General features: G+C 40.1%; 1 protein-coding gene across 1 annotated transcript in view; it reads left to right on the forward strand.

Annotated features, from left to right (window-relative positions):
* Positions 1 to 25,776, forward strand: part of Agbl1 (AGBL carboxypeptidase 1) — an 835,836-nt gene that overhangs the window by 203,830 nt on the left and 606,230 nt on the right. The window lies entirely within an intron of this gene.

The following is a 25,776-nucleotide window of genomic DNA, read 5'->3' on the forward strand; positions in this document are numbered from 1 at the left end:
CACATTTTCCAACCTCTAGCCCAGGCTCTTCTCTCTCCATGCTCTTTGTTGTTCTGTGACTCTCAGCCAGTCAGTATGGGAAGGAAGGAAACAGAATCTTTGAGCCCTGGGTGATGAATTCTCTTGGTAACCTGAGTAGCTGCAGCTCAATGTCTGAGGATATAGCCAAGAACTCTGAAATCAAAGCAAAGCCAAATCAAGAGCACAGTAGAAACATTGACATCGATTCACATGTGTATTCTTAGGCAGCCATATGGACATATGGTTGCACACAGACACCCCCAAATACAGATCCATGATGCCCTTTTAATATGGAGTTCTGAGTATAAGCATGGCTGACTTGTTAGCAATGAGCTTCAGACCTTCAGAAGAGAAACAAAAGAGAATGAGGAATGATTTGCAATAAAAAGAAATTTGGAAGATGAAAGAAAAGACTGGAGAACAAAAGCCAAGTGAATTTATTCCCAGAACATACCATCTTACCTGATGAAGTGCTAATGGTGTTCAGGTGACTCTTGGGTAGATACAAAATGTAATTTCTCACATCCCATCAGTGTCTGACAATGGATGCTTAACAATCTGGCAATTCAACAACTGATTATCCCATCGGAATTAACAAGGCCCTAAAGTGCCTTAATGAATAGTAAGGGATTTTAAAAAAATTCTCTTATGTGTTTTATGTATTTAAGAGCAATTTCCCAGCAGCCACAGAGCCCTTCACTTGGCAAATGAGCAGAGCCAGGGAGTTGGAGGTAGTAATCCAGGGCAATCTTCACTGGGTAATTATTTATTTAAGAAAGTAGATACATATAAGTCTGTGTTTTCCAAATTCTGTTTCTAAGGAGGAGAACATAAAAGACACATGAAAACAATATATATATTTCAAATAATCATATAAATAACAAGCAGAAATCAGCCTCCATTGATTCATAATTGTCTTTCCTTCTTATTTCTCCTCCTCCTCCTCTTCCTCTTCCTCCTCCTCTTCTTCCTCTTCTATTGACAAGTTTCTTGGAGTTTGGGTTTTGGGGAACTTCCAATCCTCTGGTCAAATAAGAATGATTTCTTTATTTAAAATGTATATTTTCTATTCTAGGTCTCTGGGCTTCCCAACCTCTGGGTCTTGGTGCTCCGGGAAGTGTCAGGGGTGGGCTCACTCTCATGGCTTGGGTTTCAGGGGAGACCTGTCATTGGTTGGCCACTCCCATATTCTCTAGGCCACCCTTATCCAGGCTTATCCCTTAGACAGGACAGACTGTAGGTTGAAAGTTATGTGGCTGGGTTGGTATCCCCATTCCTCCACTGGAAGTCTTGCCTGGTCACAGGAGATGACCAGTTCAGGCTACATAGCTGCAATTGTTAGGAGTCTTAGCTGAGTCATCCTTGTAGAATCCTGGGAGTTTCCCTTGCACCAAGTTTCTACCTGACCCTGAAATATCCCCCTTTTCCAGTTGGCTCTTTTGGTATTTCCCACACCCACCTGATTTCTCATGTTCTCATCCCCACTCACCCCCAGTCATCCAACAACTGGTAGAAATTAGATGCAGAGACCCACAGTCAAACATTAGGCCAAGCTTTGGGGAGGAAGGATTGTAGGAGCCAGAGGGGTCAAGGACATCACAAGAACATCAACAGAATCAACTAACCTGGGCTCACAGGGACTCACAGAGTCTGAACTGACAACCAGTGAGTCTGCATGGAACTGACCTAGACACTGTGCATATATATGTGACAACTGTGTAGCTTGGTCTTCTTGTGGGATTCCTAACAGTGGGAGCAGGGGCTGTCTCCTACTTTTTTTTACTGGCTTTTCGGACTCTACTCCTCATACTAGGTCACCTTGCCCAGCCTTAATACATGGGGAGGTGCTTAGCCTTACTGCCACTTGATATACCATGTTTTGTTGATATTCATGGGAGACCTGAATAGAAATGGGGGAGGAGTGGATGGGTGGGGCAGAGGGGAGGTGGAGAGGTAGGAATGGGAGGAGAGAAGGGAGGGGAAACTGTGCTTGGGATATCACATAAATAAATAAATAAATAGAAATGTATATTTTCACATGTTTATCTGCTTAGAAGAGCTATGGCTTTGTTTGATGTCTATCCTTCACCTTTACCATCTTGAAATTCTTTAAAAAAATAGTTTCTACCAGGTATTTGTGACAACATGGAAGGAAATTCAAGGACTTTGACTAAGTAAGCCAAGTCAGTCAAGAAGGACAAATACCATATGATCTCATTTATATGTGGGAGCTAAAAATGTAGCTCACAGAATCAGATACTCTGCTGTTAACTTCTTTTAGTCAACCTGACCCAAATTGTAGTTAGGTGACAAGAGGGGAACCTCAGTTGCCTCCAAAAAATTGGCCTGAGGACTTTATTGACTTCATTTATTGATTTAAGTTTGACGTGGGAGGTCTCATCCCACTGTGGACAATGCCCAGATGGTCCTGGCTTGTATAAAAGTAAACCAAGCAAGTCATGGAGAGCAAGCAAATAAGACATGTTCTGTGGCCTCTGCTTCAGTTCCTGCCTCTGGTTCCTGATCTGCTTGAGTTTCTGTCCTACTTCCTCAGTGATGAATTGTGACATAGAACAGTAAACCAAATAAACCCTCTTCTCTCCCAGTTTGGTTTTGGTTAGTGTTTTATGAGAGTTATAGAGAAGTGAACTAACACAGACTCTAGTAGTGATTTCTAGAGACTGGGAAGAGTACTGGGGGAAGAAAAGAGGGAGGGGGTAGGCAGTGGGTACGGTGATGCTATTGGACAGGAAGAGAAACTTCTAATGCTCTGTGGCACAGAGAAATAACTAACCACAGCTGTTAGCAATTCATTGTAGTAGTTGAAAGTATCCAGTACAGAGGGTTTTGATATTTTAGTCATAAAGAAATGCTAAATGTTTGAGGTGTTTTATACATCAAAAACTTTTTTCAGATCATGCCTCATTGTAAAACTACTGAAGTCTCACACTACCTCATAAATATGTGCATGTTTTATGTCTATTAAAAAACTTAAAAAAATCAAAAATTAAAAATTAAGGGCCTCAGCAAAGAATAAATAAACAAACAAGTTTTGACAAGGAGTCCTGGATTTACATTTTGCAGTGGGTTTTGCAAATTGTATATCTGATTCTGGATGATCCAAGGTTAATGAAAACATAGGCAAGGATGGTGCTTTTCTATATTACCATCTTATTTTTCCAGATCATGTAAGAAGATTTCCAGCTTATTTTGACCACTCATTCACTTAAAAATAAACAAACAACAAAAACAAACAAAACAACCCACCTTAGTTGTGTGTGTTATGTGGCTATCTTCGTTAGAGTATTTTAATTTTATTTCTGTGATAAAACACCATGAGCAAAAGCAATTAGGGGAGAGGAAAGGGTTTATTTCAGTTTACAGTCCATTCCACATCACAGTCCATCATTGACGGAAGTCAGAGCAGGAACTCAGGGCAGGAACCTGGCTGTGATGCAGAGCCCATGGAGGAAAGCTGCTTAGTGGCTTGCTCCTCATGGCTTGCTCATTCTACTTTCTTATAAACTCAGGACCACTAGTATCACCTGCTGTGGGCTGGTCCCTCCCACATCAATCATTAATCAAAACAGTACCGCATGGACTTACCAATGGGCCAGTCTTGCGGAAGTGTTCCCTTAATTGTGGTTCTTTCTTCTCCGTTAGCTGTAGCTTGTGTCAAGATGGCATAAACTGAACCAGCACAGTGACTGATGGTTATCTTTCATTATGAGGATTCATTTCAGCAAATCCCGTTTTACAGGTGTGACAAGTGGGCCTCAGGGAGGTTCAATACCGTGACCGATGGCAGTGCCAGATTTTTAACTTTGCTATTTTTGACTCCAGAGTCTACAAAAAAGTAAATGTGTTGACTCCATCATCATGCTGCGCAGCAGTATTCTGGCTTCACTCTCTGAGCAAGAACTTCCTCTACTCCCTTTGTACTCTGTCTACAATTTAATAGGAAGTAGGGTAGTTGTTGTGGCAACTCATATTAATAAACCCCAGATATCCTGCTCTCTGGCTGCTTACAATGAGTTTTATTTATGTTTTTCTTTTTAATGGTAAATGTAGACTGTTCCAGATACAGGAGCAGGGAGGCATAGATTATATTCTTTTGACTTCAGGATCTTTCCTTCAATCCCTCCCATCCCACGGCAGAGCTCAGATTGCAGAGACTGGATTTAAATGTGCGTGTGTCGGGGGAGCGGGGCACAGACTCACCACAGCCATATAATTAAAATTTTTTTTGTTATATTTTTTATTCTTTGAAAAATGTATGCATGTATACAATGTGTTTTTATCATATCTTTCTTCCTCCTGGGGTCTCCCCAACACATCTCCCTCCAAACTTCATCAATATTATTAGCATCATCATTATATTTAACCTACTGAATTCAATTAGTGCTGCCCATATGCACATGGCTGTAAGCACATTTTGCAGTGCATAAATGCCATCTCTGGGTCTGTAAAATAAGAATGACCCAACACAACATAAACACCATCTACTTCAAAGCGCAATTAACCATGCCTGTAATTCAGAAGTAAAACCACTTAACTTCCCGTGAACCATAGAACTCGATGTATTGATTTAGAACACAGCAAATGAGCCAGAGGCTCAAGGTTCTTTGCCTCCAGGCTTCCCTTCAGGTGAGCTTAAATTGTCTCACTTGTTTCTTCCCCAGGAGAGACTGGGCCAGCTTCAGTCAGGTGTGGGTTATTTAGCTGTGATGCAACCTGTTTCTGGTTCAATGGCTGCCACTCACCTTTCCTAAGGAGGGATTTGTGCAGTGAAGGGTTTTCCTTCCACTCTGTAGGATTATCACTTGAGTTTTATTTTCCAAACCCAAAGAATACCAGTGTGGTTATGGGACCCAATGAGAATCTCCTTCCTCAAGGCTGCTTCCCTTGCCCATTTGTTGTAAATGCCCAGAATTGGTCATTTCTAAGGACGATTTATTGAGTACTTTTACTTCTTCCTTGGGTGTAGACTCCCAAGAGTCTCCCAGAAGCATTTATTTGGTTTGATTTATTTTTCTAAAGTATTTTTCTTTTTTAAAAAGTTATTTTCCTGGAATGGTTTTGCCTTTTTTGATAAATATATTCTCAGTTCAGTACTCACCAGATTTACCGGCTGTATATTTTTATCTCTGCTTGGAGACTTGAGGATGATGTTTTCCTAAAATGTTCCTAAGAGAAGGCTCACGACTTTGTATCTGAGTTTAAGCCCCTAGAAGCAAGATCCCGATAGACCTTAAAAAGTCTCACACATATCTCTCCTTTTCAGTGGGACAGTAGTTAGGCAGTCTGAGAAAGCACCAATGAAGTCATTATGGAGGAGCTAAGCTTCAGGAGAAATTGATGATGCAACGAGCCCTCTATAAGACAACGAGCCTACTGTTGTGCCCAGATCGCAACCCCCAGAGAGACCACCAAGGACGAGCATACCAGAATGCAAAAGCAAGGTTTATCTGTTACAAGTCATGACAGGGAACTCATCTCAAGCCATCTCAAGTGAGGCAGGGAAGAGTTACTCTTTCTTGGGGAAGTTAGTTTTTATAGGCAAAACCCATAAAATTTCTTAGGGGGGGGCGGTTAGTACGGGTCCATCCTTGATTGGTCCAGTTTTTCCCAGGCCTGGACTTTATCTTATTCTAGCTTGTCTGTTTGCCTTGTCAGGAGTTTTACAACTCCTCTCAGGGGTCAGGTCATGTTATCTCTGGAAAGGGGCATCTCATGGTTAATTGGTTACCATCAGACATCCTGACTTTGTTCTTTTGAGTTCCTGGGGCTGGCGCCATCATTTCTGGGGACTTGAAACTGGCCTGGGTCTATCTATATTGAGATATCTTTGTCTAAGGCCCCCTTTTTGAGACAATAGAGTGAGGGTCTTGTTGTGCCTAGATAGTGTCCCCAAAGCTGCCACTGGAGACTTTAGGTACAGAAGGCAAAAGTAAGGTCTTTTCTAAGTTTACAAGCCTCCAGGGAGGCTCTTCCAAATCTCTCACTCACAGCAGGGAGGTTGAAAGGAGCACTCCCCTTTCTTTGTGAGGCTAGTTCTTAAAGGCACAGACCATATAATTTATTTTAACCTGCCTCCCTTTTTAGTCTTTTGGTCGAATATTCTGACTGTGTTTTCCAAAGTCCCTGTAGCAGATACAGCCTCCTGGGGAAAAGGGGTCTAAGTTCTTATCTACACTTAGGAATCCTGGTTTAAGCTTCTCTTTGTGTGTAGGGGATAGAGTGGGGGGTTTTACTGAGGTATCACACCTACCATCCTGGTTCATGAGGGATGTGTGAGACATTGGGGATTTAGGGATTCTAGACCCTTCCAACTGACAAAGTGGGTTCTCTAAAGAGCATGGGTTATTAGTGAGTCTAGGCCCCTGCTAACTGGTACAATCTGTGCTATCTAAGGAAAACATGACATGTAAGACATGCACAGCAGAGAGCAAAGGATGAGGAGTGAATAGAATCTGACATGATGGGACAAATGCTGGGACAGGATGTGACAGAAGACAGCTAGCTCATGAGCAGGCCTAGGGATAGGTTTGATCTGGCAAGATCAATACAGACACTGTTTCTAGTGCTTTCTGAGGCTAGCGCTCATTGGTTAGTGGTATTTCAGCACAATTAAGTTTAGTCCAATTAAGTTTTTTTTAAACAACTTGTGTGTTAATAAAGTGATTAGCCCATCCTTTGAACATGCAACTTTAAAAAGCAGAGAAGGTTTTATTTTCAGGCCACACTTGTCAATAAATTTATGTGTGTGTTGGTGTTTATCTGTCAGTCTGCATTCTTGGATTTGAACTGAGAGAAGATGCTGAATTCTAGCAGAAACTGAGAGGAATTCAAAGAAAAGAAAATCTTGAGTGGTCATCACTCACCCAGACCCTAGTAGAAGTAGAGAGGAGTCTTGGGTCTCATTACTTACCCAAATCTGGAAAGGCAAGTAGTTCTATATTTTTCTTGACTCAGCCATTACTCCAATCATTCCTTTTCCTTTCTTCACTCAAAATGTGTTGCCTTTATGTGCAAATTACTCTTCTTCCTGTGCCTCCCCCCCCCACCGCCACCTCTGGGAATTGAACAGATGGCCTTGCCATGGTAGACAAGCCCTCTACTACTTTATTGCCAAGCAATCTCTCAAACAGTCCTTTTAAAAATAAGTATAATACTTTTAAATTTATTCCTTGAGATTTTCAGACATGTATACAATGTATTTTGGTCATATCTACCCGCCATTCTCCCTCTCAACTCTACAAGGACAACTCCATCCCCCACATTTCTTTCTCAACTTCATGTGTGTGTCCCATTTATAGCTGAAAACTCTGTAGACATTTTCTGCACGTTAACAAGTTTTGAGTCGCTGTATGAACCACCATCCATGGCCAATTTTCTTTTTCTGAGGAGAATTGAAAGCCATACTAACCTATGGGTATAGAAAATACTTAAAAGGCAGTGTGATGTTGTGTCTATTTAACAAAATAATTATAGTAAGTTCTCTCTTAGGATCCATGTCTTCCCAAGCCTCACGGTCTTGGTCAGGCTTATAGAAGCAGGCATGTATTCCCTCCTGTGCCATGGGCCTTAGATCCAACCAGAAAGCACTTGGTTATCCCTGTAACACTGAAATGACTATTTCATCCATAGGCATATTTGTCAAGTCAATCATTATTGTAGTTCACAAGGTTCGTGGCTTGGTAAGCAAGTTGATGGTTTTTCTCCCCCAGCAAGCTGTATATCATCTTCTAGCACTATGGAAAGTAGCTAGCAGAGAGGAAGCTTCCAGATCAGTGCCATCGTGATTTTTCCATGTCCTATGGTCAAAGTATGTGGTATCTTCAGCAATATCAAATTCTAGTGGCAACCAAGAGCAGGGGCAATAGTCTGTTTTGTTTTAGGGGTTTCTGGGATTCCTCTTACCAATCGTTCAAAGGGACATATATCATGCCTGACACCGGGCTTTAGATTAGCAACCTATGACTACTGAGACATCTCTATCCCTATCCCACACCCCTTTTAGGGTAACTGCATTTAAACTCTCTCTTCTCTCTCTCTCTCTCTCTCTCTCTCTCTCTCTCTCTCTCTCTCTCTCTCTCTCTCCCTCTTTCTCTCTCTCTCTCACACACACACATATGAGCTTATAAAATACTTAGAAAATATTAGGTTTCCAAATGGCTTATTTAAATATCCTTATTGTTAGTCATTCCTCCCTTCCGTCTTCTCCTCTAACCTATCTTCCTATCCCCCTTCCTGTTTAAAACTTCCCTAACATTATTCCCCTTTCTCTCTTCAAACAACATGAGTACCATCACTCCCCTTCCAGAAGATCTTCCTTGCCTTTACAATGGCCCTTTCTAGTTTTCTGGCTTCTATAGCTACTGCGAGTTCAACACATACTTTGATAGATTTGAAGCTAGGACCCACGTTTGTGAGATAAATGAGGCATTTGTCTTTCTGTGTTGGTGGTCTTTCACTTGGTACCATTTTTCCAGGTCCATCCATTTTCCTTCAAATTGCACTTTTTAGTTTTTATTTCATGTGTGTGGGTATTGTATCAGTCACAGTTCTCTAGAGAAACAACTGATAGAATGAATGAATATACACGGGGTGTTTTAAAGTGGCTTGCAGGCTGTGGTTTGACTGTTCCAACAATGGCTGTCTCCAAACAGAAATTTCAAAAACCCAGTAGTTGTTCTGTCCAGGAGAATGGATGCATGAGGTGGTCTTCAGTACACACCAGAATCCTAAAGAGGTGAGCTCTAGCATCAGTTAATGATTGAAATTGCCAATGAGAGTCAAAACAATCAGGCAAAGAACAAACATTTCCTCCTTCCTTGACCTTTATATAGGCTGCCACCAGAAGTTGTGGACCAGATAGAAGGTGGTCCACACCTTTTCCACCACAAAAGATCTGGTCTTAGGGTGGGTCTTTCTACCTAAAATGACCCAATTAAGAAAAAGCCTTCATAGGTGTATACAGCTGCTTGGGTTTTAGTTAACTCCAGATGTAGTTAAGTTGATATCCAAGAATAGTCATCACAGGTGTTTTGCCTGCATGTATGTCTGTGTACTATGTGCATGACTTAAGTCCAGAAGCCAAAAGATAACATCAGATGCCCTGGAACTGGAGTTACAGACAGTTGTGAATCACCATGTGAGTGCTAGGAATGGAATGCGGGTCCATCTGGAAGAGCAGCTAGTGCTCGTAATCATTAAGTCATTTCTCCAGCTCTAATTTTATTTTTCTATATAATAGTGAAATAAAACTCTATTGTGTATATATACCAAATTTTCATTATTTAGTCATCATTGGATGGAGATGAAGGCTGATTCCATTTCCTAGATATTATGGATAGAGCAGCAAAGCACACAATGAACAAACTATTCTGTAGAAGAATAAAAAAACCTTTGAGGATGTGACCAGGAGTCATATGTTTACTTGTAGCTTCATGACAAAACTCTACACTGATTCCCACAGTGGCTCTCCACACTAATTTTATCAGCTAGCACTTTTACCAACATTGAATAGTTTTCCTTCTCCCCACATCCTTGTCAGCATTTGTTCTATTAATCTTAGCCATGCTGAATCAGGTAGTGCACAATCTCAAAGTAGCTTAATTTGCCTTTTCCTGTGGGCTAAGGATATTGAACATTAAAAAAAGTATTTCTTAGTCACTTGTGTTTCTTCTTTTCAGGACCACCTTCCACTCCCATAACCCACTTTTAAATTGGGTTGTTTGTTTTCTTGGTGTTTAGATTTTGGGGTTCTTTGAGCATTCTAGACACAAATTCTCTGTCGTCTGTATAGATGGCAAACATTCTTCCCCATTCTGTAGACTTTCTCTTTCTGCAATCAACAGCTTCTTTTGCAGTACAGAGGCCTTTTAATTTCATGAGGTCCCATTTGTGGATGGTTGATCTACATGGCCAGCTAAGGACCTCTTCAGAAATCCTTGCTTGATATAGACCCTGAACTGTATCCCCTGTGATTTCCATTAGAAATTTCTGAGTTTCGGGTCTAACATCCAGGGTGTTTATTCATTTGTAATTGATTTTTTTTTTTGCAGAGTGAAAAATAAGAGTCAATATTCATTCTTCTACATGTAGATACCCAGTTTCCCCAGCATCATTTGTTGAAAATTCTGTATTTTCTCCAATGTGTACCTTTGGCTTCTTTGTAAAACAAAACAAAACAAAACAAAACTAAACTAAACTAAACTAAACTAAACTAAACTAAACTAAACCCCCCAAAACAGATGACTGTTGTTATGTGGACTAGTATCTGGGTTCTCATTTCTATTTTATCAATCCATATGTCTGTATTTTTTCCAGTACCATGCTGTTTTTAGTGCTATGGCTCTGTAATATGACTTGAAACTATGAATGGTAATACCTCTAGCAGTATTTTTTTTTTATCATTTAGGATTGTTTTTGGCTATTCATGGCCTTGTGTTTGCATCTGAATTTTAAAATGTAAAAATGTGAAAAATTATGCCAGGCGCATGCCTTTAATCTCAGGACTTGGGAGGCAGAGGCAGGCAGATCTCTGTGAGTTTGAGGCCAGCCTGGGCTATCAAGCGAGTTCCAGGAAAGGCACAAAGTTACACAGAGAAACCCTGTCTCGAAAAACCAAAAAACAAAACAAAACAAAACAAAACAAAAAAATGTGAAAAATTGCATTGGAATTTTGATGCAAGATTGTATTGAATTTGTAGATTACTTTGGTAGGATGGCATCTTCTGGTGTCTGAAAACTTTTATTGTATAGATATTTCAGCTCCTTGGCTAGGTTTCTTCAAAGGTATTTTTGAAGCTTCTTTTATGGGATTGTTTCTGTGATTTCTTTCTCAGTGGAATTGTTTATGGTAGATTAGAAATCTACTGATGTTGGTTAATTTTGTAACCAGCTACTTCACTGAATGTGCTTTTCAATTCTAGGAGTTTTCTGGTGGAGTGTCGGGGTCTCTTCTTCATAGAATCATATCATATGCAAATAGGGCTATTTTGATTTCTTCCTTTCCTAGTTGTACCCCATTTATTTCCTTCTCTATAAGTTGATTTAGGACTCCAAGTACTATACTGAATAGCAATGTCAAGAGCGTCTTGCTCCTGACCTTAGTGGTGATGTTTTGAGTTTTTGTCCATTTGACATATGAGAGCTATTATTTTGTCATATAAATGGCCTTTATTATATTGAGATATGTTTACTCCACCAATGCTCTCTCCAGGGTTCTTATTATAAAGGAATGCTGGATTTTGACAAAGGTCTTTTCTCCATCTATTGAGATGATATGTGATTTTTGCCCTTGAGTCTATTTATGATGAATTATATTTATTGGTTTACATATGTTGAACCATTTCTGGATCCCTGGACTGATGCCACTTTTATCATGGTTGATGATCTTTTGGATGCATTATTCAGTCTGGTTTGCAAGTATTTTACTGAGAATTTTTGCATATTCAGAGATTAGTCTGTAATTTTTGTTTTCTTTTCATTTTTTTATTAAGAAAATTTCTGTTCATTTTACATACCAATCACAGATCCCCCCTCTTCCCTCTTCGCACCCCCCAGGCTTCCCTCCCAAGGAGGAGGGATTCTGTGGGCAGGGGATGTTGAGATTGTGATGGGAAAACCTGTAGAGATGACCAGCCACACTAGTGGAAACCCATGAACTGTGGACTAATAGCTATGAACTCCCCACAGGACTAGACTAGGCCTTCTGGATATGGAAGGCAGTTGTTTAGCTTGAACTGTTCGGGATCTGTCCCTGGTGCATGGGCAGGCTTTTTTGGAGCTCAGTGCCTAGGGTGTGACATTTTGCATAGCCTTGGTGCAGGTGGGGAGGGGCTTGGACCTTCCTCAGCTGAGTGTGCCAGGCTCTGCTGACTCCCCATGGGAGACCTTGATTTGTAATTTTTGTTGTTATTGTTGTGTCTTTATCTGATTTTTGTATTAAGATAACAATGGCTTTTTTTTTTTTAAAAAGGGGCTTTCATCCCTTCACCCCAGACACAATTCTTTTTCCTTCCTTCCTTCCTTCCTTCCTTCCTTCCTTCCTTCCTTCCTTCCTTCCTTCCTTCCTTCCTTCCTTCCTTCCTTCCTTCCTTCCTTTTTTCTTTCATGTATAGTGTTCCACCTGCATGTATGCCTGCAGGCCAGAAGAGGGCACCAAATCTCATTACAGGTGGTTGAGAGCCACCATGTAGTTGCTGGGAATTGAACTCAGGACCTCTGGAAGAGCAGCCAGCACTCTTAACCACTGAGCCACAATCTCTCCAGCCCCAACAATGGCTTTATAAAGAGAGGTTGGAAGTGTTTCCTCTTTTTCTATTTTATGGAATATTATGAGGTGCTTTGGTGTTGGGTCTTCTTTGAATGTCTGGTAGGATTCTGCACTGAGTCCGTCTTGCCTTGGATTTCCTGTTGATAGATGGCTCCATTGATTAATAGGAAGTGGCCCTCTTTAAGCCTTCTGATTAGATTTGACTTGAAGTCTATTTTATCATTATTAGAGCAGCAATGCCTACTTGTTTTCCTGGTTCTATTTGCTTAGAATGACCTTTTCACCCCCTTTATTCTAAGATTATATTTTTCTTTGATGGTGAGATGTGTTTCTTGGAGGCATCAAAAGGATTCTGTTTCCTAAGTCAATTTGTGTCTTTTGATTAGTGAATTGAGACTTTAATATTTAGAGTTATTATTGAAAGGTGTGCATCTTCACTGGTTTTATTAACCTGACACAAGCTGGAGTCATTTGGGGAAAAGGAGCCTCAATTGAGACAATGCCACCATTATACACTGGTAACTCTGCTTGACATTTCTTGATTAATGACTGCTATGGAAGAGCTCAGCCCATTTCAGGTGGTACTACTCCTGGGCAGGTGGTCCTGAGATATATAAGAAAGTAAGATGAGCAAATATGGGGAGCAAGCCAGTAAGCATTCTTACTCCATAGCCTCTGCTCCAATTATTACCTCCAGGTTCCTACCCTGACTTCCCTCAGTGATACAGTATGACTTGAAAGTTGTAAGATGAAATAAACAACTTGTTCTCTAAGTTACATTTGGTCATGTTATTTTATTACAACATAGCAATTCTAAGGCAATGTGTATTTCTTCCTGTCATTTTTCCTTTTTTTTTTGTTACCATTTGGAGAATTTTCAGTTGCATTTTGTTAAACCAGTGTCTTAGCATCAATTTTTCCTTCCTCAGTCTCTTAGAAAATATTCATGTGCTCTGTAAGTTATTTGACTCACTTATTTGAATTCTGCATTTGTAATTGTATGCAAGTCATTTTCATCAGGGGCCATGACTATAGGATTGATAATTTTTGGAGATAACAGTTTGTTCTGGTTGCCATGGTGTTTGTGTGTGTGTGTGTGTGTGTGTGTGTGTGTGTGTGTGTGTATTTCCTGGGATCTGCTCATCTGGGTTAAATCATTGGTAAGAATTTTGTTGTTTTAGGGTTTCTTTTCTTTACTTCTTTCTTTTTTTTTATTTTTGAGACATGGTCTCACTATGTAGCTTTGGCTGTCCTGGAACTCACTGTGTAGACCAGGCTGGCCTTGAACTCACAGAGATTTCTCCCTCTTGAGTGCTGGAATTAAAGGCATGTGCCACTATGCCTGGCTATGTTGTTTTAGTTTTAATTCAAGTTACTCCTCACCACTCAGTGGAGGTAGTATCCATAGGAGACCCAACTAAGACAACGTATATTTCTTCTTCTTCTTCTTCTTCTTCTTCTTCTTCTTCTTCTTCTTCTTCTTCTTCTTCTTCTTCTTCTTCTTCTTCTTCTTCTTCTTTACTGTTGGGAGAATTTTTAGTTGCATTTCATTTAACCAGTGTCTTAGCATCAATTTTTTTCTCCCTCAGTCTCTTCAATGTGCTTCTAAAGTATTCTTTCCAGTATCATCTGTAGGAAAGCCTTGTAGTGTTCAGGAGAGACCAGATTGCAGTATAGTTGTAGTGTTTTTCCTCTGTTAGACTGCTGTTCCAGGGGCCAGGTAGAATTTCTACTCTATCCCTGAGAGTTGAGTGCTATCTGCAAGAACAGGTACTATCTAGCAGTTAAACCACTCTTTCAACAGGGTAGCAGGTGACTACAAAAGTAACATTCTTAAGTGCTTATTGGTTTAGGAAGTAAAGAGTCACAATAGTGCTATGTATGGCAATATGTCAGTTATAGTGGGCCTGAGTGGAAAGGAAAAGACATAGGCAATCACAGGGTGTCTGGTGGTAAATATTCGATTGTTAGATGGGAGTTGAGGAAAGGGACATACAAAGGTGTGGGAATAATAGAGGCAAAGGAAAGATGTAGGGTGGAGACTGTGAGTGTTTTGGTTAACAATATACCACAAAGAGGGGTAAAGTCATGTACTCATATATCATAAATCAGGCCCGCCTATGGACTTTGGAAGTATAACAATAAGAGGCATGCATATGGAAAATAGAAAGGAAAAAACAACCAGAAGATGGGAAAAAAGAAAGGGGACCAAAAAAAAACCCACAGAAAACAAAACGGTGAAAGATGAAACCATTAGAGGATAGAGTTAGCCTCCTGCAATGACCTAGGGTGTCATGTGGTAAGGAATCCCTGTTGTTGAAAGCACAGCTGAATGGAGATATAAGATAATGAAGTCATTGGCTTGGGTGTTGATTTCATTTCCTTGGTGGGTTTGTTGCATTATCCCAGTCCTGGCCTGGGCTATACTAAGTATTGATTTTTACCAGTCCTGTCCTCTTATGAACTCTTGCTTCATTTTTATGTGGAGGTTTTTTTTGTTTGTTTTGGTATGTGTGTGTGGGCATGGGGAACTGCTTAGTTATGTTCTGTGAGCCGAGGACAGACAAGGCAGGTTTCTCCCAGCTGTGGTTGCTGCAGTACAGTAGGACAAAGGGCCTGTGTGGTGCCCACAGCACTGTTCAGGGCTTTTGTTTATGGTTTATGGTTTTGCAGTTTGCTGTTGGGTGCTATAAATCCTCACCACTGTAGCTTTGGTCAGTTTTCTGCTGGAGTTCTTCCCACCAGTTTGCAGTTACTTCCCAGTCTTTTGGATTTTGCAGTTATGGCAGCAGCCGCCTTGATTGTAGATGCAGCAAGAAATCCAGTCTGATGCTAGAGAAAGTTCATGGGTCTGATGGCAGAGGAAGTTTACTGAACCATTGACCCAGTGGATTCTGGGAACTGAAGAGGCAGCTGATTGGTTTCCCTAACTTTCACTCATTCCAACATGACTCTCGACCATCATCTTACTCTGAAGTCTACCATGTCACTATTTTTTAATTGAAAATAAATTTTTCACACAGTATATTCTGATCATGTTGTCCCTTCCCCCAACTCTTCCCAGAGCCTCTCCACCTGTCTCCCCACCCAACTCCAGGCCCTCTTTCTCTTTGGAAAACAAATAGTCAAACTAAAAAACAAAACTTATCAGAATTAAGAAAAAAAGAAGAGAAAGCACAAGAAACACACACACACACAAACACTAATTGTTGAGATGTCACTTTTTAAACAAACCACAAAATATCTGATGACTTCTTTTGCTCAGTTGTCTAGGCAGGCCTTGAAATTCTGATGCCCCTAGGTGGTAATGATTCTTACTTAAGATCTTTGGACCTCTTTATACTTCTCATCTTTTTTTTTTGAGACAGGGTTTCTCTGTAGCTTTGGAGCCTGTCCTGGACTAGCTCTGTAGACCAGGCTGGCCTCGAACTCACAAAGATCCAATTGCCTCTGCCTCCCGAGTGCTGGGATTACAGAAGTGTGCCACCACCACCCGGCTTTTATATTTCTCATCTTTATCTCCATTTTGCAGATGGCTGCTCAATAAAAGCTCACAACAAGCCTTCAACCAGGAGAGTGAGAAGTGGTCACTTGGGAAGGAGACTCCAGGCCACCATTCTATATCCTCCATCATCCTATCCTTTTCTCTCTGTTTCAGGAGAAATTTCCCCAGAAATGTTCATGATTAAAGCACACTACTTATTAAAGACTGCCAGCATTTTGTTAACCCTCTACTTTCTCTACTTGCCCTTTATAATGTCATGTTCTAAAGGATCCATTTCTGCACAGAGACAGAGGAGACCCATTTTATCCTATAGAGTTATATTTCTGCAATGGGTGCTTCCTTTTTTTTCAGAAACTTTTGCACTAAATTGGACATATATACATATTCAAACATATATACCTATATATGAATATATGTACACACATATATGTGTACACAGTCTTGCTTAACATTGTCTTGATTGTGAGAGTATTGTGAGAGGGGATAACTACTCTATGGACCTTTTCTGGAGGGGACATGTTATTTTCTCATTCTTATGTCCCATTCTCCTCCAGCAGATTTGCTATTGGCTCACTGGATGATGAGAAGCCAGGAAACAACAAAGGTACATGAGGGGGTGGATATACTAATTTTGCAACTGAGGCACCTCCACCCTGCACTTATTATAGCTAAAAGAGCAGAGTATAACCTTTATATGTTTCTGGAGGTGAGATTATCTCACTCTACTGCCTGGGTCTCCCACAGTTAGAATGCTGTTCTTTCCAGGGATCCAAGGTGGAGGGAGCTAAGGAGGCTGCACTTGCAGTTGTTAAAGAATACCTTTCTCTTTTTCTTTTTCTAAAATTGTTCTTACAGAAGCAATGTTCTATTCAACCTGCCATTATGCTAAAAGCTTTTCCTTGGAAGACAATAGCTGTTCTCAGAGAAAAAAAAAAAAGATTTACATGAGGTCCCAAGGGTGTAATGAGCTACCACAAGGCACCTGCCTGGGGTTGGGAGTTGTCACTTGTAAGTGGTTTTAAATTAGAACCGAGTGGAAAAATACACGGTTACAGAATTCCCCTTTTGGCTTCTTTGCAAATCATTTTCCATCCTCTCTGGCCTTCGTCTGTGTTTGAGATGCATGGTCTGGTATGGAGGACAGAGCTTTCTGTTACAGCCACAAGTGACAGCAGTGGTAATACAGAATAGAAAGTCAAGTCAAGTGAAAACCCTCTCAATCCTGGAAATTTCTGAAACCTCCCAAGGGCATGCGCAACCAAGTAATTCCATGGAATCTGGATTATTGAGGATGGAAGTGCTCCACTTTAGTTAGCTTAGCTAAGGGGTAGTAGAGGCAGTGCTAGACCTCAAACGTCTGGCCTTCTGCTTAAACTTCCTTTCATCCTCCAAGTGTGTTGCACCTGATAAAACTTTGAGCAAACACAGGGTAATTATAGCAACATACTGTTGTGTCTCTTTGGAAATATTAAAGAAAGGGAGTTAGAGAACCCAAACTGTACCCACTTTTTGCCATGCGATTTTCATTATTCTGAGCAAACAGGGCATAGGACCGTGGTAGGCAGTAGGAATATAAAGATAATATTATTCCACCCCTTGTGATTGAGGTGCTCATAATCTATAGGGAGTGTGTGTTTGTGTGTATAAGTCATGTAAACAGGTAATTATAATAGAATAATTGTCTTAGTCACTGTTCTATTGCTATGAAGAGACACCATGACCAAGGCAACTTTCATAATATGAAGTATTTAGATGGGGACTTGCTTAGGGTTTCAGAGTCCATTATCTTGGTGGGAATTATGCAGCATGCAAGCAGGTTCTGGAGCAGTAGTTGACAGCTACATCCTGATCCATAGGCAGACAGGAAAAGACTGAGCCTGGTATGGTCTTTTAAAATCTCAAAGCCTACCCCCAGTGACTCACTTCTATTAACAAGGCCACATCTACTCTAACAAGGTCACACCTAATACTTTTAATCCTTCTCAAACAGTGGCAATCCCTGACAACTAAGCATTCAAATATATGAGCCTATGGGGGGGATCATTCTTATTCAAACCACCACAACAAGGTGCACAGCAACAGTGGAAAAACAAAGTACAGTGGAGGCATAGAGCAGAGAGGACTTACCACAGGTGGACTTATACACACAAGGCACCCCATATACACCCCATGTGCATGGTACTCTCATATTAACAGGACTTCCAAGAAACTGCAGTTGGAAATCCCACAGGTATTAAAGAACTACCTGACTCTTCCTTGAGACTATATAAAAGAGAGTCTGTGAAACACAGACACGCCATTTTCAGTTTGGTTTTCCTCATCCATCTTGTTGTAGCTGATCTGCATGCATAAAAATGGGGACTTATAAAATATGGCTCTTGTAACACAAACCCCTAACACTCCATGGCATTTAGATCAGTTGAGTAGCTTTTTGTTATTTCCAATTTTGGTCAGGTTATGTCAATTAAAGAAAGGCCAAGAATCCTTCCTTCTCTCAAGGCTAGTTGGAGGAGGTAGGAAAGATCATAAAACCCAATAGGTAAGTAAATTGGCACATATCATAGCGTATAGATATTTTATTCTTAGGGTTTTGTGCTCAGGCCTGAGATATAGCCCTAGGCATCCTTTGGAATCTGATTTTGAGACAGGATCTCAATGAGTTGCGTAGGTTGGTCTTAAGTATGTAAACCCTGCCTCATAGTCCTGAATACCTGAGGTTACAAACTTACATCACCAAGACTGGACTAGAATTATTAATTTTTACAAAATATTATTTGGTAGCAATAATTGCCTCATGAATTAAGAAATAAATCACTATTATACTATTATTAGGGATAATAAAAGAAAGATTCAATGGAAATGTCACTTGGTCTGCATCTTGAATGGGCTTCTGTGTCAGGGTCCTCTGTGATGGAGCAGGGTCTTGTGCTGTTCCATTTGAGGGAGGGGGCAAGTAGGCACAGAGTCAATGACACAGACTCTGGGAGGATGTTGAAACAGCAAGCTCAGTTTATTCAGGAAGAGGCAAGCCTTATATACCCTCCACCCCATCCTGGGAGAAGGTCTGATAAATATGCATCTGCTGGTGTGGCATAGCTGCCTCTCATTGGTCCAGGTCATCTCGGATCATGTCTCAGCTCCGGTTCCTAAGGCCCTTAGGCAGACCCAGGTTGGCTCTCTGGAAGTATCTTATTACCAGTTTGGCTTTCATTACTGGGTTGGGCTGGTGGCCCTCATGCCTATTAGGGCTGAGTCATCCCACAGGCTTCTAAGTTCAAGAGGGTTGTGTGCCTCTGTGTGTGTGTGTGTGTGTGTGTGTGTGTGTGTGTGTGTGTGATTGTCTGTCTGTCAGTCTGTCTGTCTGTGTCTGTGACTTTATGAGACAGAAAAACATCAGACACAAGAACAGGAAGCCCTAGGTAGGAGTCTGTTAAAGTATTAGAGTATCAGGGCAATAGCATGATGGAAGATTGAAGGAGAAAAATTAAGAGGAAAAAGCAGTTTGGGTTAAATGGTAAATGATCTTCATTTTCATGTCAGGAAGCTTCCCTTAAAGTCAGCGATGACTTACCAGGATATTAGAAGCAGGACAGTAATGTCAAATTCATTTCTGAAGGAAATTTTGGAACAATTCGGTAGAAAAAACTTGAACTAGCTAGGTAGCGGTGGCTCATGCCTTTAATCCCAGCATTCAGAAGGCAGAGGCAGGCTAGCCTGGTCTACAAAGTGAGTTCCTGGACAGCCAGAACTGTTACACAGAGAAACCTTGTCTTAATACACTAAAAAAATAAAAATAAAAGATAAAATAAAATAAGATTGAACTGACCAAGATAATGGTGACATGGAGCCCAGAAAAATGATACTCACATGCATTTTGATTCATTATTCAGGCTCACTCGAATGCAAAGCTTGGCTTGCCATTTATCAGCACTATGACCTTGTATTACAGAACCCTATTCTCCACCAATAACATGGGTTTTACCATCCAAGTAAAGAAACTGGGCTAGAGGGATAGGTTAGCTGCTTTTTAGGAGGACCTGAGTTCAATCCCCATCAGCCACAGGACAGCTCACAACTGTCTGTAACTCAAGTTCCAGTGGATCTGACACCCTCATACAGACATACATGCAGCCCAAACACCAAATGCACATTAGAAAACAAAGATACTGTGAATACCTCCAAGAAGCCTTCATAAGAGGAGGCCCATTGATAGTCACTTATAGATAAAAGAGGTGGACAGGATTACTTGATCCTCTTTTGAAATTCTCTTCTTTCTGCCCTTTCCACACCTCATTCCCAGCTATATGTCCTTCTTCTCCAGCCACTTGTAGTCTCCAGGGATCAGGAGTGTATATGAAAAATGAACTGAAGGAGGGAGAAATAGTGCTTTTCTGCAGTTTTCGTGAGTTGTTGCCTATGTCGGAGGAGGCTCCATGATGATGCAATTGCCTGAGCCACCCAATCCCCTATAAGTTATTATAGTATATGCATTGGTCCACCAAGCTAGACTGAAGTAGAATTATTACTTTAACCTGTCATTCGTTGCTGTCTGGGGTGAACAAATGCTTGTTCATATCTCCAGGAAAAGTAAATATGATGTCTGGGAAAAGATGCTCACATACTTTGTTTTTGTTTCTTCTTCTGTAAACAGTGAATACTAATAGTACCTTCTTCAATCTGTGAGTAGTAAGAGCCTTAGAACCATGCCTAGTACATAACGGATGCTCAAGAAATATTTCAGTTGTTGGTCATCTATACAGGAGATGGGATTCTAAACAAAGGTAGTAGGTCTAAGGAAATGGAAGGAATGTTTCTAAATTTAGGATACATGTCTAAGAACTGGGAGGTTTTGGTAATGGTTGAAAATGGGAGTGATGGCTGGATAGTTTAATGCTAACAAGACTATAGATAAGAAAGATAAAGATACCTAAGGCTCAGGGATAATGCAGAGGAGGAGTAAAAGATGGTAAGAGCTTTGATTGGGGGTTTTTCTAAGACTGTGTTGCCCAATAACCTCAGAAGCCACACCCACAAAATCTCACAAACGTGACTGTCTAAACATGACCTGAACAAGGAGAACAATAGACATGCCACGAGGCCTTATCCCTAAACAACTACAGACAATCAAATAATGCTGAGAGTGGGAGAAATAGTCTTCCCCAGGGAGGAGCACAAAAATTGGTTATTAAATACTGAGTGGTCAGCCCTGAGAACATACATAGGAATAGCATTATATAGAATGAGCATGCTATATTTAGGAATATATATGTGTATACAGATAAACATATAACAATTAATGAAAACAGAGACCAGAATTTGATAGAAAGCAAGGAGGGGGTATATGGCAGCGTTTGAAGGAAGGAAAGGAAACGAGGAGATGATGCAATCGTATTATAATCTAAAAAATGAAAGAGAAAAAAGGTAAGATGGTTATAGGGAAGGATGAGTTCAGTATTGGAAACATTCATTTTCAGAGTCCTGAAAATTACTGGGGAATTCAGTAGAAGTGTAATTATAAAGCCAATATGTGATGAAATATAATCCAATTCAGAGGGAAATAAAGCAAATTTTGTATTACTTGAATAATTTGCCCAATTAGCAAGGAGACCAATGTTGTCTAGATGTGGTTATTGTACCGGAAACATAAAAGATATTTTATCAGAATCAAATTCCAGAACATTCTATTCTATAAATTGGCTCACTTGATATAATGATTTACATATTTTAAGGTAATGAACTGTTTACAAAGCATTAATGTATGACTAATTTTTCCATGCAACAGCCCTTTGAGGTAAGGATACAAAAAATAACTACATTTATCATCTCCAGTTTCAGATGATAAAATTGGGGCTCTGAAGAAGTGACAAACCAATGCATGAAGCAGAGCTTGGATTTTAATGAAAACTTTCTGAATTCCAAACCCATAATCTTGGTCCTTTTCCTCTTCTACACTTTTCAGCTGTGCAGTAATGATGACCCTTAGCATCAAGCCACACAGCTGGATGTGGTGGCACATGCTTATAGTCCAACAGTTGGGAGGGAGAGGCAGTTAGATTTCTATGAGTTTTAGGCAGCCTGCTGTACATTGAGAGTTCTAGGCCAGTCAGGGTTGCATAGTAAGGCCAGTCTCCAAAGAAAGGAAATAAAAGATTTCTATGTGTGTGAGAATAATATCTTACAAGCTAAATATCCCAAGCTTCTCTGATGTGTTGGACTCTCATGTTAAAAGTAATAACCATTCTAATTTTAGTAAAAACTAAATTTTACTTCCCCTGTAAGATCAGCTTTTCTTACCTCTACTGGATCTCTTTGCCAGTGCTCTACAGCCCCGGGGGCCTTTTTTTATTTCTCAAACACAGCAGTCTCATTATCTCTCCCAGCCACTGAATTTGCTGTTCCCTCTGAGGCCAAGCTTTGCATGGTTGCTTTCTCCTTGTCATCTATTAGCTTAACTTTGGTCCAGGAAGTCTTCCTGGGTCACTACATATAATGTTGTTTCCTCCCTCGTAATGTCCTTATCTTACGACCTTGTCACAGTTTCCTCATAACTCCTGCGACTGAGCTCCATGAAAGCACAGACTGTATGCTGTAGCTGTCACCATTAAGTCTTCAGAAACTAGCATTGCCTGCGCAGAATGCTTATTGAACAAATACATGAAATTCTTTTATCTGTTCTTGTTCCTACTCACCAACAGTGCCTTTATCCTTTCTTCTGCTTGTGAAGAGCTATCTCTTTCCATGAGCTTTTTGGGGTCTCCAAGGATAGCTTCAAATGATGTCAGAAAGCATTCAGGGGCTGAAGTCACCATCATGAGCTCTGGAATATCTCCTGGTAGTTATCTGCTTTTTATCTTTACCTCTGCTGTTATGTGCAGCTGTGAAGAGGACTTGACCACTGCCATTACTGTGTCTTCAGAAAGGCACTGGATTCCAGGTAGAGGTGAGGGGAATGATACTTTTCAAAACTGTGCCACATCAGCAGCATCTGGTGTCTGAGATTGTCCAAGTTTCTGGGGCAAATAGCTCCTTTGACCCAGACTGGGAGGGGACTAGTGGGCAACCTCAGCCTCTGTAATCTACATGCTTTTATTTCTCAGTTTCTATAATAGAGACACAAAAACCTAACTCAAATTTCTCATGTATCTGCTATATTTATCAACAGGTGCCCTGAGAGGTGAGTTGTTACCAGCCTCCCAGTTCCCATTCCAAACTCAAGAGAACTAGTCTATACTAATTGGATAGAACCCCGATGAATATATTCCACAGAAGACTCACATAATGGCCATGTGATAGCCATTAAAATTATCATTAAAGTATATTGTTCTTATAGTAAAACTGTTGATTCTGGATGTTCTATAGAAAAAATTAAAACTATGGTATTTGAATAGCCATAGATTGAATGTGGTGAGTCCATCTGAGTCAGGAAGAAGCACAAAAGAAATCTTAATAGGCAGCTGACCCTTCCCAACAAAGAGTTCTAAAGAGTATATGATGACATAATAGCTTTTAAATCTGGATAGTGTGCACATGGATTTCTGTTCTTTTTAAGTATCTCTATATTTTATATTTGATATCTAAATTAAAAAAGCAGTTTTAACATATCCTCATAAAGAGAATGACTAAATTAGAGCAAAACTAAAAATGGTTAAATTAGAGAAAAGAAATTCGTGTCTGTCATCAGTCTTTTTTACTTAATTTCAATGCAGTCTAACACAGCAGCGAAAGTATTTTCCTCTACGCTGTGAAAGCAGTATGCTGGAGGACAAGTTCCTACTATAAAGATGATGGAAGTGGGGACTAATGAATTGTGCATGGTTACTCAGCTATTAAACATAGAACCAGCTGGGCAATGGTGGCACACGTCTCTAATCCCAGCACTCGGGAGGCAGAGCCAGGCAGATCTCTGTGAGTTTGAGGCCAGCCTGATCTACAGAGAGAGATCCAGGACAGTCACCAAAACTACACAGAGAAACCCTGTCTCAAAAACAAAAACAAAAACAAACAAACAAACAAAAATCCAAACCTCAAAACCAAAACTCAAACTCAAACCAGAAGTCAGAATTAACCCTTATCTAATGATATGAAGACCCATGTTACTAATATAGTGCATATAAAATAACACATATAACATACAGGTATAGATTAAGGGACAAGAATAAAGTGTTCATCCATGAATACACCAACCATTTTAAGAAATATATTCATACATATTTAGCCCCATATGATAGGTCCCCCCCTTGTTTTCCAATATTACTGCCTTGGTGTAACTACATTTTAAGTGCAGTGTCAAACAGACATATGCCTTTCTTCTTATACTTTAAGATTAGTTTTTAGTTATGTGTATGTAATTATATACAACTCTAAATCTTTTTGTGATTGAACCAAGGTGGCACGTTTAAGTCTGAGTTAATCACTGCTCATTCCTCTGCAATTTTTGTATGAATTTATGTCAGTTTACTGTTCTGTGGCTTATGGGGTGAAGCCCACATCCCCAATGTGGTTGTCTTCAAAAGGAGGAAGTGTTACAGTGAAGGTTAAGTCAACTGAAAGGACAGAGCTCGATGGGATTTGTGTCGTTGTATAAAGAGACAGTGGAGAACTTACTTGCCTTCCTTGGGTCATCTGAAGATACAGACAGAAGGTGTCAACTTAGAAGCAAGGAAGAGAGCCCTCATCAGAATGGCCATGCTGGCAGCCTGGCCTCAGGGAGCTAGCCTCCAGAACTATGGAAAGAAGTCTCTGTTTAAGCTATCCAGTCTGTGGTATTTCTTCTGTGGTCTAATATTGTAAAATTTACCTTCGAGTCCACTTTAATCTGATTTTTACATGTGGTGTGAGGGAAAGGCCTACTTCCACACAACTTCATACAATGTCTAGTTTTCTCAAAATCGTTAGTTGCAGAGACACAGTCCCGTCATCGTGTGTTCTTGGCAAATTTGTCAAAGATCAGCTGACCCTAAATTCACCGATTTTCTCCTTGGCTTTACTACCACATGGTTTTGAAGTCTGGTTTTTTTGTTTGTTGTTTTGTTTTTGAAGTTTGTTTTTTTTTCCAGTAACATTGTTTTGCTCACTATAGCTTTGTAGCATTTTTGGGAAATCAGGTGCTTTCAGAGACGTTCTTTAGAATCCGGACTGTTCCAGATACTTTGTCACTTAGTATGAATTTTAGAATTGCTTTTTGTTTTTACATTCCAAATTTAATTTGTGATTATATAAGGACTGTATCAGTCTGTAGATTTCTTTGGATACTATGAACATTTTATATGATAATCTTTTAACTGATAGACATGGCATACCTTTTCAGCTATTCTTTTCTTCTTATGTTTCTTTTACTCATGTGTCAGAGTTTTCATAGTTGGACTTCCTTGAGTAAACTCATCCCAAATTATTATATTTATATTTTGATGCTATTATAATGGTATTTTAGTCACATTTCTGATGCTGTGATGAAATAGCCTAGCCCACGAACTTTAAGGAGGTTTCTTTTGGTTCACAGTTCATGAGTGCAGTCCAGCATGACAAAGAATTCTTCATGGAAGGATCCTGAGGAACACAGACAGGATCATGTGATCTTTCTCTCTCATTCTATTCATGTTATCTATTAATATGGTACTCTACAATTATTTTTGGACATCATATATTATTTGTATCAAATTCTGGTTGCTCGTTGCATATAAACCCTTTAATGTGACATTGATGCAGATTTGTTAGGATTTTCTTCAGAATTTTTGTAGCTATGATCATCAGAGAAATTGATCTGAAATTTCCTTTCCTTGTGGCATCTTTATCTGGCTTTGAGATGATGCTAATTCTGCCCTTGTATGAAAGTGTGGGGGTGCTTCCTGCTTTTGAATTGTCTGGGAGAGTTTGAGAAAGATTCGTTGGTTCTGTAAATGGTTGGCAGAACTCACTTGTGAAGCCACCAGAGGCTGGGCATATTTTTCTTTAGTCATGCTGATTG

This window comes from Peromyscus maniculatus, chromosome 1 (genome assembly GCF_049852395.1).
Source record: "Peromyscus maniculatus bairdii isolate BWxNUB_F1_BW_parent chromosome 1, HU_Pman_BW_mat_3.1, whole genome shotgun sequence".
NCBI lineage: Eukaryota > Metazoa > Chordata > Mammalia > Rodentia > Cricetidae > Peromyscus > Peromyscus maniculatus.